The following is a 16,338-nucleotide window of genomic DNA, read 5'->3' as shown; positions in this document are numbered from 1 at the left end:
TACTGTTTGGGGTTGTAGAAATGCTTTAACGAGGCAGAGTTAGACCACGCCCTCCAGACTGTATGCAAATAAGCCTGTACATATGCTGTCAAGCATATTCCCAATTGTTCTTTATGATAATAAACAAACCAAAAAAAAAAAACAACTGTCCTTAAATGTTTAACATTGAGATCTCTGTTCCTCACATGTGCAGTTGTATTATTCATTTCCTCAAATATCAATAGTGAAACATCTGGAAAAAGTACTCACCACACGCTTAAGGGGCCGGTTTTCAGCATGGAAAGGACTAATGCGCCCTCTGTACGTTCAGTGATCATAGCTTTTTTGCTATTTGTTTAAAAGCTTTCCGACACGGGTTGGGAAGCTCTATGCGTGTGGAAAGATCAGGTTGCAGACTTCATTTTTGGCAAAGTGTCTAGTCTGCCATGTTTGGATTGACTTTTGCCGCTCCGATGCCGTGCTGCGCTCCTTCTTTGTGGCGGTGCTGGGGAGTCCGGTCGTCCGTGCGCTGCCGTTAGTGAGCCTTTTGCTCGTTCGTCGCAAGGCCGTATGGTGAACTGTCCGAGATTTTGTGCGTTTTCTTCCCGCCGCAGTTTTAATACAAAAACAATTTTGTTAGGTACTTTTTATAATCTTAGGTGCAAAATGTTGGCACTGGCGATGCTGCTTAAGACAAAAAGAAATTGAAGGAAATCAGGCTTTTTTGGTGTTTGTGAAAAGGATGGGCTAAACACGCCACAATGGGGAAGGATTCTAAGCCTTACCTAACCCTAAACTGTCAACCGTAAACCATTAACAGTACTCCGACGCTAACTGTAACTGGGCCTCTTCAAAGCCATGAGCTTAACCCGCCCCTAACCCAAGCTCTATCACCAAACCTTTCCATGCTTAAACGTTTCTAACCGCTAACTTTGGAAAGGTGGTTTAATTAGAAAGATTGGATTTGTGGAAAAGATATATTTGCTTTCAAAGGAAACAGCATCAGGCAACTTGGTATTTGCGAAGCCGATGGGTTCAGCACGCCACGATTGGAAAAAAGAGTAGTAATCAGATTCCATCCCGAAGCCTTACCCCTAACCTTGTAACACAGCCCAAAGAATGTGTGCCAGGAACTTCTGGTGGCTGCAGCAGAAGGGGAAGTTGCGGACCCCCGTAGGTAAGCGGTGGGGGAGTTACAATCTTCAGCTTTTCTTTTCTTAACGCAAACAACATTGTTTCAAAGAAGCAACCTCGCGCCCCAGTCACTAAGACTGCTGGAAGGTTTGTTTGAGCTGCCGCCTCATTTGAATACCCATGATGCACCGAGAAACGCCCCGCCTTATTGTTAGTTTAATAAGACTTTAAAACAGCCCAATATTAAATAGTTCCAATCCCTTTGCAATTGTGTTTTGCATGTGTTAAAGGTTCCAATGATCAGGCAAAAGCTGGGTGGGATTAATTAAACACACCTTAACCTCGAGGAGCACTGCCTGTGGCCGGACCGTTGCCCTGCGGCATGCTTGGGTATACTCTGGTTTCTCTTCAGACCGAATAAATCTTTCGCCTTTTACTAAAGATTTCCGTGGGGAGGAACGACCATGAGTCGTAATCAATTTTTTGATGCCTGGCGTTTGCTGGGCTTCTTTGCTGTTGTTAACGATAGATCAAAAAGATTGCTTGCTTTAGTTGCGAGCTTCGTCCTGGCTAAGGGCTGCGTCGCATCCAGAAGCGCAAAATATCCTGCCTGCGTCATGCTATGTACTGTTTGGGGTTGTAGAAATGCTTTAACGAGGCAGAGTTAGACCACGCCCTCCAGACTGTATGCAAATAAGCCTGTACATATGCTTTCAAGCATATTCCCAATTGTTCTTTATGATAATAAACAAACCAAAAAAAAAAAACAACTGTCCTTAAATGTTTAACATTGAGATCTCTGTTCCTCACATGTGCAGTTGTATTATTCATTTCCTCAAATATCAATAGTGAAACATCTGGAAAAAGTACTCACCACACGCTTAAGGGGCCGGTTTTCAGCATGGAAAGGACTAATGCGCCCTCTGTACGTTCAGTGATCATAGCTTTTTTGCTATTTGTTTAAAAGCTTTCCGACACGAGTTGGGAAGCTCTATGCGTGTGGAAAGATCAGGTTGCAGACTTCATTTTTGGCAAAGTGTCTAGTCTGCCGTGTTTGGATTCACTTTTGCTGCTCCGATGCCGTGCTGCGCTCCTTCTTTGTGGCGGTGCTGGGGAGTCCGGTCGTCCGTGCGCTGCCGTTAGTGAGCCTTTTGCTCGTTCGTCGCAAGGCCGTATGGTGAACTGTCCGAGATTTTGTGCGTTTTCTTCCCGCCGCAGTTTTAATACAAAAACAATTTTGTTAGGTACTTTTTATAATCTTAGGTGCAAAATGTTGGCACTGGCGATGCTGCTTAAGACAAAAAGAAATTGAAGGAAATCAGGCTTTTTTGGTGTTTGTGAAAAGGATGGGCTAAACACGCCACAATGGGGAAGGATTCTAAGCCTTACCTAACCCTAAACTGTCAACCGTAAACCATTAACAGTACTCCGACGCTAACTGTAACTGGGCCTCTTCAAAGCCATGAGCTTAACCCGCCCCTAACCCAAGCTCTATCACCAAACCTTTCCATGCTTAAATGTTTCTAACCGCTAACTTTGGAAAGGTGGTTTAATTAGAAAGATTGGATTTGTGGAAAAGATATATTTGCTTTCAAAGGAAACAGCATCAGGCAACTTGGTATTTGTGAAGCCGATGGGTTCAGCACGCCACGATTGGAAAAAAGAGTAGTAATCAGATTCCATCCCGAAGCCTTACCCCTAACCTTGTAACACAGCCCAAAGAATGTGTGCCAGGAACTTCTGGTGGCTGCAGCAGAAGGGGAAGTTGCGGACCCCCGTAGGTAAGCGGTGGGGGAGTTACAATCTTCAGCTTTTCTTTTCTTAACGCAAACAACATTGTTTCAAAGAAGCAACCTCGCGCCCCAGTCACTAAGACTGCTGGAAGGTTTGTTTGAGCTGCCGCCTCATTTGAATACCCATGATGCACCGAGAAACGCCCCGCCTTATTGTTAGTTTAATAAGACTTTAAAACAGCCCAATATTAAATAGTTCCAATCCCTTTGCAATTGTGTTTTGCATGTGTTAAAGGTTCCAATGATCAGGCAAGAGCTGGGTGGGATTAATTAAACACACCTTAACCTCGAGGAGCACTGCCTGTGGCCGGGCCGTTGCCCTGCGGCATGCTTGGGTATACTCTGGTTTCTCTTCAGACCGAATAAATCTTTCGCCTTTTACTAAAGATTTCCGTGGGGAGGAACGACCATGAGTCTTAATCAATTTTTTGATGCCTGGCGTTTGCTGGGCTTCTTTGCTGTTGTTAACAATAGATCAAAAAGATTGCTTGCTTTAGTTGCAAGCTTCGTCCTGGCTAAGGGCTGCTTCGCATCCAGAAGCGCAAAATATCCTGCCTGCGTCATGCTATGTACTGTTTGGGGTTGTAGAAATGCTTTAACGAGGCAGAGTTAGACCACGCCCTCCAGACTGTATGCAAATAAGCCTGTACATATGCTTTCAAGCATATTCCCAATTGTTCTTTATGATAATAAACAAACCAAAAAAAAAAACAACTGTCCTTAAATGTTTAACATTGAGATCTCTGTTCCTCACATGTGCAGTTGTATTATTCATTTCCTCAAATATCAATAGTGAAACATCTGGAAAAAGTACTCACCACACGCTTAAGGGGCCGGTTTTCAGCATGGAAAGGACTAATGCGCCCTCTGTACGTTCAGTGATCATAGCTTTTTTGCTATTTGTTTAAAAGCTTTCCGACACGAGTTGGGAAGCTCTATGCGTGTGGAAAGATCAGGTTGCAGACTTCATTTTTGGCAAAGTGTCTAGTCTGCCGTGTTTGGATTGACTTTTGCCGCTCCGATGCCGTGCTGCGCTCCTTCTTTGTGGCGGTGCTGGGGAGTCCGGTCGTCCGTGCGCTGCCGTTAGTGAGCCTTTTGCTCGTTCGTCGCAAGGCCGTATGGTGAACTGTCCGAGATTTTGTGCGTTTTCTTCCCGCCGCAGTTTTAATACAAAAACAATTTTGTTAGGTACTTTTTATAATCTTAGGTGCAAAATGTTGGCACTGGCGATGCTGCTTAAGACAAAAAGAAATTGAAGGAAATCAGGCTTTTTTGGTGTTTGTGAAAAGGATGGGCTAAACACGCCACAATGGGGAAGGATTCTAAGCCTTACCTAACCCTAAACTGTCAACCGTAAACCATTAACAGTACTCCGACGCTAACTGTAACTGGGCCTCTTCAAAGCCATGAGCTTAACCCGCCCCTAACCCAAGCTCTATCACCAAACCTTTCCATGCTTAAACGTTTCTAACCGCTAACTTTGGAAAGGTGGTTTAATTAGAAAGATTGGATTTGTGGAAAAGATATATTTGCTTTCAAAGGAAACAGCATCAGGCAACTTGGTATTTGTGAAGCCGATGGGTTCAGCACGCCACGATTGGAAAAAAGAGTAGTAATCAGATTCCATCCCGAAGCCTTACCCCTAACCTTGTAACACAGCCCAAAGAATGTGTGCCAGGAACTTCTGGTGGCTGCAGCAGAAGGGGAAGTTGCGGACCCCCGTAGGTAAGCGGTGGGGGAGTTACAATCTTCAGCTTTTCTTTTCTTAACGCAAACAACATTGTTTCAAAGAAGCAACCTCGCGCCCCAGTCACTAAGACTGCTGGAAGGTTTGTTTGAGCTGCCGCCTCATTTGAATACCCATGATGCACCGAGAAACGCCCCGCCTTATTGTTAGTTTAATAAGACTTTAAAACAGCCCAATATTAAATAGTTCCAATCCCTTTGCAATTGTGTTTTGCATGTGTTAAAGGTTCCAATGATCAGGCAAGAGCTGGGTGGGATTAATTAAACACACCTTAACCTCGAGGAGCACTGCCTGTGGCCGGGCCGTTGCCCTGCGGCATGCTTGGGTATACTCTGGTTTCTCTTCAGACTGAATAAATCTTTCGCCTTTTACTAAAGATTTCCGTGGGGAGGAACGACCATGAGTCTTAATCAATTTTTTGATGCCTGGCGTTTGCTGGGCTTCTTTGCTGTTGTTAACGATAGATCAAAAAGATTGCTTGCTTTAGTCGCAAGCTTCGTCCTGGCTAAGGGCTGCGTCGCATCCAGAAGCGCAAAATATCCTGCCTGTGTCATGCTATGTACTGTTTGGGGTTGTAGAAATGCTTTAATGAGGCAGAGTTAGACCACGCCCTCCAGACTGTATGCAAATAAGCCTGTACACATGCTTTCAAGCATATTCCCAATTGTTCTTTATGATAATAAACAAACCAAAAAAAAAGAACAACTGTCCTTAAATGTTTAACATTGAGATCTCTGTTCCTCACATGTGCAGTTGTATTATTCATTTCCTCAAATATCAATAGTGAAACATCTGGAAAAAGTACTCACCACACGCTTAAGGGGCCGGTTTTCAGCATGGAAAGGACTAATGCGCCCTCTGTACGTTCAGTGATCATAGCTTTTTTGCTATTTGTTTAAAAGCTTTCCGACACGAGTTGGGAAGCTCTATGCGTGTGGAAAGATCAGGTTGCAGACTTCATTTTTGGCAAAGTGTCTAGTCTGCCGTGTTTGGATTGACTTTTGCCGCTCCGATGCCGTGCTGCGCTCCTTCTTTGTGGCGGTGCTGGGGAGTCCGGTCGTCCGTGCGCTGCCGTTAGTGAGCCTTTTGCTCGTTCGTCGCAAGGCCGTATGGTGAACTGTCCGAGATTTTGTGCGTTTTCTTCCCGCCGCAGTTTTAATACAAAAACAATTTTGTTAGGTACTTTTTATAATCTTAGGTGCAAAATGTTGGCACTGGCGATGCTGCTTAAGACAAAAAGAAATTGAAGGAAATCAGGCTTTTTTGGTGTTTGTGAAAAGGATGGGCTAAACACGCCACAATGGGGAAGGATTCTAAGCCTTACCTAACCCTAAACTGTCAACCGTAAACCATTAACAGTACTCCGACGCTAACTGTAACTGGGCCTCTTCAAAGCCATGAGCTTAACCCGCCCCTAACCCAAGCTCTATCACCAAACCTTTCCATGCTTAAACGTTTCTAACCGCTAACTTTGGAAAGGTGGTTTAATTAGAAAGATTGGATTTGTGGAAAAGATATATTTGCTTTCAAAGGAAACAGCATCAGGCAACTTGGTATTTGTGAAGCCGATGGGTTCAGCACGCCACGATTGGAAAAAAGAGTAGTAATCAGATTCCATCCCGAAGCCTTACCCCTAACCTTGTAACACAGCCCAAAGAATGTGTGCCAGGAACTTCTGGTGGCTGCAGCAGAAGGGGAAGTTGCGGACCCCCGTAGGTAAGCGGTGGGGGAGTTACAATCTTCAGCTTTTCTTTTCTTAACGCAAACAACATTGTTTCAAAGAAGCAACCTCGCGCCCCAGTCACTAAGACTGCTGGAAGGTTTGTTTGAGCTGCCGCCTCATTTGAATACCCATGATGCACCGAGAAACGCCCCGCCTTATTGTTAGTTTAATAAGACTTTAAAACAGCCCAATATTAAATAGTTCCAATCCCTTTGCAATTGTGTTTTGCATGTGTTAAAGGTTCCAATGATCAGGCAAGAGCTGGGTGGGATTCATTAAACACACCTTAACCTCGAGGAGCACTGCCTGTGGCCGGGCCGTTGCCCTGCGGCATGCTTGGGTATACTCTGGTTTCTCTTCAGACCGAATAAACTTTGCGGCTTGTTTGGGTTGTGGAGGAACTAAACTGAGACCTGTAGGTCTCTGCTTCAGGCGGATTTCGGCCCTCGGCCTTCTTTCGTTGTCATCCTAGGGTGTCTTAAGCAAGATGCTGCTATAGGGGGTCCCGATAGAGTCTGTTGTAGAGACTGGGTTTTAGTACCAAGGCAAGGTAGAATGCCAGCGACCATCAAGTTTCCTTCCGTGAAGGAAGGAAGACTTCGCAATTCGTTTCGTATCGAGGTTCCTGATGCAGACCGGGAGGAGAAGAACTTGAAGTTCGTCGTGGAGGTCGTGTTGAAGACGGTTCTTGGAGTCCAGTATGCAGACATCTTTTGCTTGCAAGATCCGGTGAAGGGGATTTTTACAGTCACGCTGGACTCTATTGGAAAATGTCATCAGTTTTTCAAGACCTTGAAAGATCACATCAGCGATCCACGATTAGACGGCCTCGTTTTTATTATGTTATACGGAGGTGAGGAAATTCCTATTACGGTCCATATGTTTAATCCGTTTGTTCCGGAAGAAGCTGTGACTATGTGGCTTATGCGGTTTTGTACCTCTGTTACTGGAGCAAAGAGAGTCACTAATGACTTTGGAATCTGGACTGGCAAACGTAGATTTTTTGTCAAATTTAAAGAACACCCAGAGGGAATTGGAGGGATTATGCATCCTCCTTCCAGTTTTTCCATAGGAAGCCATCGGGGTTATTGTTTTTATCCAGGGATGCCCTTTGTATGTAGGAGATGTGGAGGTTACGGCCACACCCAGGCGAAATGTACAGCCGACCCCCGCCCTTTGTGTAGGAATTGTGGTCAGAGGGGTCACTTAACACCAGACTGTGATAAACCTACAATGTGCAACGGGTGTGGCCAGGCTGGTCACATGTACCGTGACTGCCCCACAAAGCCTCGGCAGTCGTGGGCTGCCTTGGTTGCAGGCGGGCCTGGGGCAAGGGTGCCTGCTGAAGCTCCTGTGGTTATCCCACCTACTTTGACTCGTGCTATGCGGCCCTCAGAAGACCCACTGGCTAAAAAAAGTGGGGGTCTGGAACAGCGAGGGGCTAAAAGACGGAAGGTTGCTGCTTTGGGTCCAACGGATCCCTCCCTGGCAGAGGGACCCGCGGATCCTAATGTTTCTTTAAGTCCCGCTTTAGGTCCGTTTCTAGAGACTGCTGTTCCTGAAAGCGTGGAGTCTGAGTCTCGGGAAGTCCGATCCTCCTCTCCAGCAGAGATTGTTTCATCGTCCATGGCGGCTGCTGATCCAGTTCCAGAAAAGACAGACTCTGCTCAGGATGAGAAAGATGTGGTCGGAGAGGTCCTGCCAGTAAGGGAATCTGCCGAGGTATCTGTATCCGACCTTTTCCGTGTGGCCCGGGGGGATGGCACAAAGGGGAGACCCGGAGTGCAGTCTGAACCAGGCCACGACGGTGGATTTCTTGCATCTGCGGAATTAATGTCTGAGCGGAGGATGGAATTTGATCCAGCACCTGGAGGGGCTGTGGAAGATACCTGGTCTGTGGCTGCTGAGCCTGGGAATTTGCCTATTCTTGGGTCCCAGCTGATTATGGACGTCTCAAGTTCAGAGGAGGAATTATCCTTTTTACCATCTATATCGGATACCACGGACTCAGACGGTGGAGGGCTGCATAGGAAGAGTTGTTGATTGCTTTTTCTATGGCAAATATTTCCGTTGCCTCGCTAAATGTGAGGAGTTTAAAAAACCCAGCAAGAAGAGTCGCGTTATTTACGTATTTATTGACTTTGAACATCGATGTGTTTCTTTTACAAGAATGTGGATTATCCCATGGACTATCTTATGGCCATATTAAGAGGGACTGGACCGCGGGTCCCTCTTATTGGTCTGGGTCCAATGAGAACAAGAATGCTGGAGTTGGGATCCTTTTTAAGACTCACGATGTTCTTTTAAATTCTATTACTGAAGTGGCTCCTGGCAGAGCGCTTTTAACGGATGTGGATTTTAAAGGTTTTAACATACGTTTTATAAATGTTTATGCTCCGCCAGATAAAAATGAACGCAGTGCCCTTTTTGATACGGTCTCTCTCTTTGCTACAGGTGCGTCCCCGCTGATTATGGGAGGTGATTTTAATTGCATTCTGTTGGGAGAAGCTAGGCGTGGTGGGGATGCTAATAGGAAGCACGACAAAACCTCTTATCAGCTGAACCATTTTATTACTGATTTCAATTTACGCGACGCTTGGAGGAAAATACACGCTATTGAGCCTGGTTTTACGTGGTCGAGTTCCCAAGTGAGCTCGCGCATTGATTTTATCTTCTCTTCTCCCTGTTTTAATTTGCAAAATGCTGTTTTAGAGGCTAATGTATTTTCTGATCACTGTATGTTGCAAGTTTTTATGAGGGCTCCGGTTGAAGCTAGATCACGCAGGACCTTTTGGAAATTGAACACGCTTTTATTAGAAGACGAGGCCATAAGATTGCAATTTATAAATTGTTATAATCTTTGGCGCGTGCAAAAGGATCCTGCTCAGCCCTTTTTAACATGGTGGGAAGGTATTAAAGGTAAAATTAAGTCCTTTTTTATCAGAGCTGGTAAGAGGAAGCAAAGAGAGAGACAGAAGGTTTTTAAGTGTTTTAATACGCAGTTGCAAACTTTTTATAAGCTACAGGAAGCTGGGGTGGCTGATATTGAGCCATTAATTGTTGCATTAAGGACGGATATCAAGAAGTTTTTAATGGCCAAAGGTAAAAGTATTATTTTTAATTCTCGAGTCCGGCATGTGGAGGAAGGAGAGAAGTGCACTCGGTACTTCTTCCGTCAGCTGGCACGAAAGAAAGAGCTCGTTCCGTCTGTGGACGGCAAAGTAGATATGCACGAGATTTTATCAGTCACCCACGATTTTTATCAGAAGCTTTTTAATGAGAAACATATAGATCGCTCCGTTTTACCTGTTGTCTTGGGGAATTTGTCTTCTGCATTGGAAGAGGTGGACAAGGCTGGTCTGAGTATGGAAGTCACTCTCATGGAGGTAGATCAAGCTGCTAAGAGTCTTTCCAGAGGCAAATCTCCAGGTGCTGATGGTCTCCCTATTGAGTTTTATAATTGTTTTTGGAGTATTTTTCAGGGCGATCTTTTCAATGTTTTTACTGAAGCTTTGCATGTTTCTGAGCTCCCTCCTTCGTGGAGGGGAGGTGTGATTTCTTTGCTTTTAAAGAAGGGTGAGAAGGACAATTTGGAGAATTGGAGGCCAATCACCCTCCTTAATGTAGATTATAAGATTTTAGCAAAGATTTTAGCAAATAGAATGAAAAGCGTTATTGATAAAATAGTGCATCCTGATCAGGTCTGCGGTGTTCCCGGGAGGGCAATCTGGGAGCACCTGGGAGTTATTAGAGATCTGATCTGGTACCAGCAGGAGAGGAAGCAGAGCTTGGCAATTTTATCACTGGATTTTATGAAAGCTTTTGACAGAGTGTCCCATGACTTCCTTTTTACTGTTTTAAAGGTGATGGGGTTCCCAGATACTTTTATTCGAAACATACAGGTTTTATATCATGGCTCTTTTAGTCAGGTATCAATCAATGGCTTTTTAACTAAAAAGGTGGAACTGTGTTCAGGAGTTAAGCAGGGATGTCCTTTGTCCCCACTCCTTTTTATTTGTGCCATTGAGCCTCTTTTAGCCTCCCTACGAGCAGATAAATTTTTACGGGGTGTCCCTATCCCAGGTGGAGCGGGAGCTCAAGTTAAGGCTCTGGGGTATATGGACGACGTGAGTGTGTATTGCGCAACCCCGGAGTCCGTTAGGAGAGCTATGAAAGTCACAGCAGATTTTTGCCGTGTGTCCGGTTTTAAACTTAATTTACGGAAATGTGACTATTTTATCTTGGGTGATTGGGACTGCAGCCAAATAACTGCGGTCCCGACACAAAGGGACAGTGTTAAGATTTTAGGAATCATTTTTGATAAAAAGAATGACGGACACAAATCATGGGAGCTCGTCATAAATAAACTGAATCAAAAAGTGGCACTGTGGGCATCCCGGCAACTTACAATGGAGGGTAAGATTTTAATTATTAAAGCAATTTTATTACCCATTATGTTATATGTGGCTTTGATTTACCCCCCTACGGAATTTTATGTTAAAAAACTAATACGGATATGTTTTATGTTTTTATGGAATTCCCGCATGGAAAGGTTAAAAAGGGATGTCGTTTGTAAGTTGCCTTGTAATGGCGGAAAAGGGATGCCGGATCTTAAACTGTTCTTATATATCAAGTATTTTGTATTATGTTTTAAGCACTTTAATGATTCCACAACGTTTGCCTGTTTTTTAAGGTACGCAGCAGGATATGTTTTTAGGAAGCACGCTTTTTATTTCTTACCCTTGACTAGGCCTGTCCTTTTATTCCCCCCATGGCAGTATGAGTTTTTAGATAAGATTATTCAGTTATTTCGTCTTCACACCCTCCCTTCCGTGATTTTAAACGACGCAAAGAAAGTAACGACTGCCATTTTACAGGGTGAAGTTATAGAGCGTGTGAGTAATTTGAGTAGCGAGAAGTCACGGACAGTATGGGGTAATGTGTCTGCGCCGTACCTTACACCTTTACAAAGGGATTTGGCGTGGCAGGTGGTTACTGAATGCCTGCCGACCCGGTAGCTCGGAAACAGTCGTGGCCTGGTTCCGAGCTCCCTCTGTCCCAGAGCTGGCTGTAGGGGTGTAGAGTCGGTGCAGCATATTTTTTGGACCTGCGCCTTTGCCAGAGGCGTTTGGGACAAGGCTCGGCCTATTTTATGTTGGATTTGTGGCCTTAAAGATCTGACACTTGAGGGCATTTTTTATGGCCTTTTTTCCTGCCCAAGTGGGGAAAAATCCCGGATTTTGTGGCAGAAAATCAACTGTATTAAGGAAGCGCTGTGGAAAGCGAGAAATATTTTACTTTACAGACAAAGTGAGATTTTGATTGTGGACTGTCTTAAACTTGCCATCAGTTTTATGCACATTTACTTTTTATGTGATTGTAAACGAATAGGAAGTCCAAGAGCTATGACACTGTGGAATTTAAAAATGTGGAATTGTATGCTGTCTTATTAACATTTTATGCATTTTAACTGGTTTTGTAGCTAGTTTTTAATGCTTTTATGTTATGTATTTATTTTAGGCTTTTTGTCCATTGTGTTTGTTTTATTCGTGTTCTTTTAATGTAACCCACTGCGTTTAATTGTAAAGTTGCATTATGATAATAAAAGAGCCTTTTACTAAAGATTTCCGTGGGGAGGAACGACCATGAGTCTTAATCAATTTTTTGATGCCTGGCGTTTGCTGGGCTTCTTTGCTGTTGTTAACGATAGATCAAAAAGATTGCTTGCTTTAGTCGCAAGCTGAGTCCTGGCTAAGGGCTGCGTCGCATCCAGAAGCGCAAAATATCCTGCCTGTGTCATGCTATGTACTGTTTGGGGTTGTAGAAATGCTTTAACGAGGCAGAGGTAGACCACGCCCTCCAGACTGTATGCAAATAAGCCTGTACATATGCTTTCAAGCATATTCCCAATTGTTCTCTATGATAATAAACAAACCAAAAAAAAAAAAACAACTGTCCTTAAATGTTTAACATTGAGATCTCTGTTCCTCACATGTGCAGTCGTATTATTCATTTCCTCAAATATCAATAGTGAAACATCTGGAAAAAGTACTCACCACACGCTTAAGGGGCCGGTTTTCAGCATGGAAAGGACTAATGCGCCTGCTGTATGTTCAGTGATCATAGCTTTTTTGCTATTTGTTTAAAAGCTTTCCGACACGAGTTGGGAAGCTCTATGCGTGTGGAAAGATCAGGTTGCAGACTTCATTTTTGGCAAAATGTCTAGTCTGCCGTGTTTGGATTGACTTTTGCCGCTCCGATGCCGCGCTGCGCTCCTTCTTTGTGGCGGTGCTGGGGAGTCCGGTCGTCCGTGCGCTGCCGTTAGTGAGCCTTTTGCTCGTTCGTCGCAAGGCCGTATGGTGAACTGTCCGAGATTTTGTGCGTTTTCTTCCCGCCGCAGTTTCAATACAAAAACAATTTTGTTAGGTACTTTTTATAATCTTAGGTGCAAAATGTTGGCACTGGCGATGCTGCTTAAGACAAAAAGAAATTGAAGGAAATCAGGCTTTTTTGGTGTTTGTGAAAAGGATGGGCTAAACACGCCACAATGGGGAAGGATTCTAAGCCTTACCTAACCCTAAACTGTCAACCGTAAACCATTAACAGTACTCCGACGCTAACTGTAACTGGGCCTCTTCAAAGCCATGAGCTTAACCCGCCCCTAACCCAAGCTCTATCACCAAACCTTTCCATGCTTAAACGTTTCTAACCGCTAACTTTGGAAAGGTGGTTTAATTAGAAAGATTGGATTTGTGGAAAAGATATATTTGCTTTCAAAGGAAACAGCATCAGGCAACTTGGTATTTGTGAAGCCGATGGGTTCAGCACGCCACGATTGGAAAAAAGAGTAGTAATCAGATTCCATCCCGAAGCCTTACCCCTAACCTTGTAACACAGCCCAAAGAATGTGTGCCAGGAACTTCTGGTGGCTGCAACAGAAGGGGAAGTTGCGGACCCCCGTAGGTAAGCGGTGGGGGAGTTACAATCTTCAGCTTTTCTTTTCTTAACGCAAACAACATTGTTTCAAAGAAGCAACCTCGCGCCCCAGTCACTAAGACTGCTGGAAGGTTTGTTTGAGCTGCCGCCTCATTTGAATACCCATGATGCACCGAGAAACGCCCCGCCTTATTGTTAGTTTAATAAGACTTTAAAACAGCCCAATATTAAATAGTTCCAATCCCTTTGCAATTGTGTTTTGCATGTGTTAAAGGTTCCAATGATCAGGCAAGAGCTGGGTGGGATTAATTAAACACACCTTAACCTCGAGGAGCACTGCCTGTGGCCGGGCCGTTGCCCTGCGGCATGCTTGGGTATACTCTGGTTTCTCTTCAGACCGAATAAATCTTTCGCCTTTTACTAAAGATTTCCGTGGGGAGGAACGACCATGAGTCTTAATCAATTTTTTGATGCCTGGCGTTTGCTGGGCTTCTTTGTTGTTGTTAACGATAGATCAAAAAGATTGCTTGCTTTAGTCGCAAGCTTCGTCCTGGCTAAGGGCTGCGTCGCATCCAGAAGCGCAAAATATCCTGCCTGTGTCATGCTATGTACTGTTTGGGGTTGTAGAAATGCTTTAACGAGGCAGAGGTAGACCACGCCCTCCAGACTGTATGCAAATAAGCCTGTACATATGCTTTCAAGCATATTCCCAATTGTTCTTTATGATAATAAACAAACCAAAAAAAAAAAACAACTGTCCTTAAATGTTTAACATTGAGATCTCTGTTCCTCACATGTGCAGTTGTATTATTCATTTCCTCAAATATCAATAGTGAAACATCTGGAAAAAGTACTCACCACACGCTTAAGGGGCCGGTTTTCAGCATGGAAAGGACTAATGCGCCCGCTGTACGTTCAGTGATCATAGCTTTTTTGCTATTTGTTTAAAAGCTTTCCGACACGAGTTGGGAAGCTCTATGCGTGTGGAAAGATCAGGTTGCAGACTTCGTTTTTGGCAAAATGTCTAGTCTGCCGTGTTTGGATTGACTTTTGCCGCTCCGATGCCGTGCTGCGCTCCTTCTTTGTGGCGGTGCTGGGGAGTCCGGTCGTCCGTGCGCTGCCGTTAGTGAGCCTTTTGCTCGTTCGTCGCAAGGCCGTATGATGAACTGTCCGAGATTTTGTGCGTTTTCTTCCCGCCGCAGTTTTAATACAAAAACAATTTTGTTAGGTACTTTTTATAATCTTAGGTGCAAAATGTTGGCACTGGCGATGCTGCTTAAGACAAAAAGAAATTGAAGGAAATCAGGCTTTTTTGGTGTTTGTGAAAAGGATGGGCTAAACACGCCACAATGGGGAAGGATTCTAAGCCTTACCTAACCCTAAACTGTCAACCGTAAACCATTAACAGTACTCCGACGCTAACTGTAACTGGGCCTCTTCAAAGCCATGAGCTTAACCCGCCCCTAAGCCAAGCTCTATCACCAAACCTTTCCATGCTTAAACGTTTCTAACCGCTAACTTTGGAAAGGTGGTTTAATAAGAAAGATTGGATTTGTGGAAAAGATATATTTGCTTTCAAAGGAAACCGCATCAGGCAACTTGGTATTTGTGAAGCCGATGGGTTCAGCACGCCACGATTGGAAAAAAGAGTAGTAATCAGATTCCATCCCGAAGCCTTACCCCTAACCTTGTAACGCAGCCCAAAGAATGTGTGCCAGGAACTTCTGGTGGCTGCAGCAGAAGGGGAAGTTGCGGACCCCCGTAGGTAAGCGGTGGGGGAGTTACAATCTTCAGCTTTTCTTTTCTTAACGCAAACAACATTGTTTCAAAGAAGCAACCTCGCGCCCCAGTCACTAAGACTGCTGGAAGGTTTGTTTGAGCTGCCGCCTCATTTGAATACCCATGATGCACCGAGAAACGCCCCGCCTTATTGTTAGTTTAATAAGACTTTAAAACAGCCCAATATTAAATAGTTCCAATCCCTTTGCAATTGTGTTTTGCATGTGTTAAAGGTTCCAATGATCAGGCAAGAGCTGGGTGGGATTAATTAAACACACCTTAACCTCGAGGAGCACTGCCTGTGGCCGGGCCGTTGCCCTGCGGCATGCTTGGGTATACTCTGGTTTCTCTTCGGACTGAATAAATCTTTCGCCTTTTACTAAAGATTTCCGTGGGGAGGAACGACCATGAGTCTTAATCAATTTTTTGATGCCTGGCGTTTGCTGGGCTTCTTTGCTGTTGTTAACGATAGATCAAAAAGATTGCTTGCTTTAGTCGCAAGCTTCGTCCTGGCTAAGGGCTGCGTCGCATCCAGAAGCGCAAAATATCCTGCCTGTGTCATGCTATGTACTGTTTGGGGTTGTAGAAATGCTTTAACGAGGCAGAGTTAGACCACGCCCTCCAGGCTGTATGCAAATAAGCCTGTACATATGCTTTCAAGCATATTCCCAATTGTTCTTTATGATAATAAACAAACCAAAAAAAAAAAACAACTGTCCTTAAATGTTTAACATTGAGATCTCTGTTCCTCACATGTGCAGTTGTATTATTCATTTCCTCAAATATCAATAGTGAAACATCTGGAAAAAGTACTCACCACACGCTTAAGGGGCCGGTTTTCAGCATGGAAAGGACTAATGCGCCCTCTGTACGTTCAGTGATCATAGCTTTTTTGCTATTTGTTTAAAAGCTTTCCGACACGAGTTGGGAAGCTCTATGCGTGTGGAAAGATCAGGTTGCAGACTTCATTTTTGGCAAAGTGTCTAGTCTGCCGTGTTTGGATTGACTTTTGCCGCTCCGATGCCGTGCTGTGCTCCTTCTTTGTGGCGGTGCTGGGGAGTCCGGTCGTCCGTGCGCTGCCCTTAGTGAGCCTTTTGCTCGTTCGTCGCAAGGCCGTATGGTGAACTGTCCGAGATTTTGTGCGTTTTCTTCCCGCCGCAGTTTTAATACAAAAACAATTTTGTTAGGTACTTTTTATAATCTTAGGTGCAAAATGTTGGCACTGGCGATGCTGCTTAAGACAAAAA

At 44.4% G+C, this 16,338-nt stretch overlaps 5 non-coding genes across 5 annotated transcripts; all 5 read left to right on the top strand.

Annotated features, from left to right (window-relative positions):
- The first annotated feature begins 1,505 nt into the window (after nt 1-1,505).
- On the top strand, nt 1,506-1,620 carry LOC128488102 (U5 spliceosomal RNA). The gene has a single exon (XR_008353540.1). It is a non-coding gene; the product is annotated as a U5 spliceosomal RNA (small nuclear RNA).
- A 1,623-nt stretch (nt 1,621-3,243) lies between these two features.
- On the top strand, nt 3,244-3,358 carry LOC128488089 (U5 spliceosomal RNA). The gene has a single exon (XR_008353528.1). It is a non-coding gene; the product is annotated as a U5 spliceosomal RNA (small nuclear RNA).
- A 1,622-nt stretch (nt 3,359-4,980) lies between these two features.
- Nucleotides 4,981-5,095, top strand: LOC128488137 (U5 spliceosomal RNA). The gene has a single exon (XR_008353574.1). It is a non-coding gene; the product is annotated as a U5 spliceosomal RNA (small nuclear RNA).
- Nucleotides 5,096-13,688: 8,593 nt separating this feature from the next.
- LOC128488088 (U5 spliceosomal RNA) lies at nt 13,689-13,803 on the top strand. The gene has a single exon (XR_008353527.1). It is a non-coding gene; the product is annotated as a U5 spliceosomal RNA (small nuclear RNA).
- A 1,623-nt stretch (nt 13,804-15,426) lies between these two features.
- Nucleotides 15,427-15,541, top strand: LOC128488221 (U5 spliceosomal RNA). Its single transcript, XR_008353652.1, has one exon. It is a non-coding gene; the product is annotated as a U5 spliceosomal RNA (small nuclear RNA).
- Nucleotides 15,542-16,338: the final 797 nt, after the last annotated feature.

Source organism: Spea bombifrons, chromosome 3 (assembly GCF_027358695.1).
Source record: "Spea bombifrons isolate aSpeBom1 chromosome 3, aSpeBom1.2.pri, whole genome shotgun sequence".
Lineage (NCBI taxonomy): Eukaryota > Metazoa > Chordata > Amphibia > Anura > Pelobatidae > Spea > Spea bombifrons.
The sequence above is the reverse complement of the archived record's forward strand: the minus strand, read 5'-3'. Positions and strand labels throughout refer to the sequence as shown.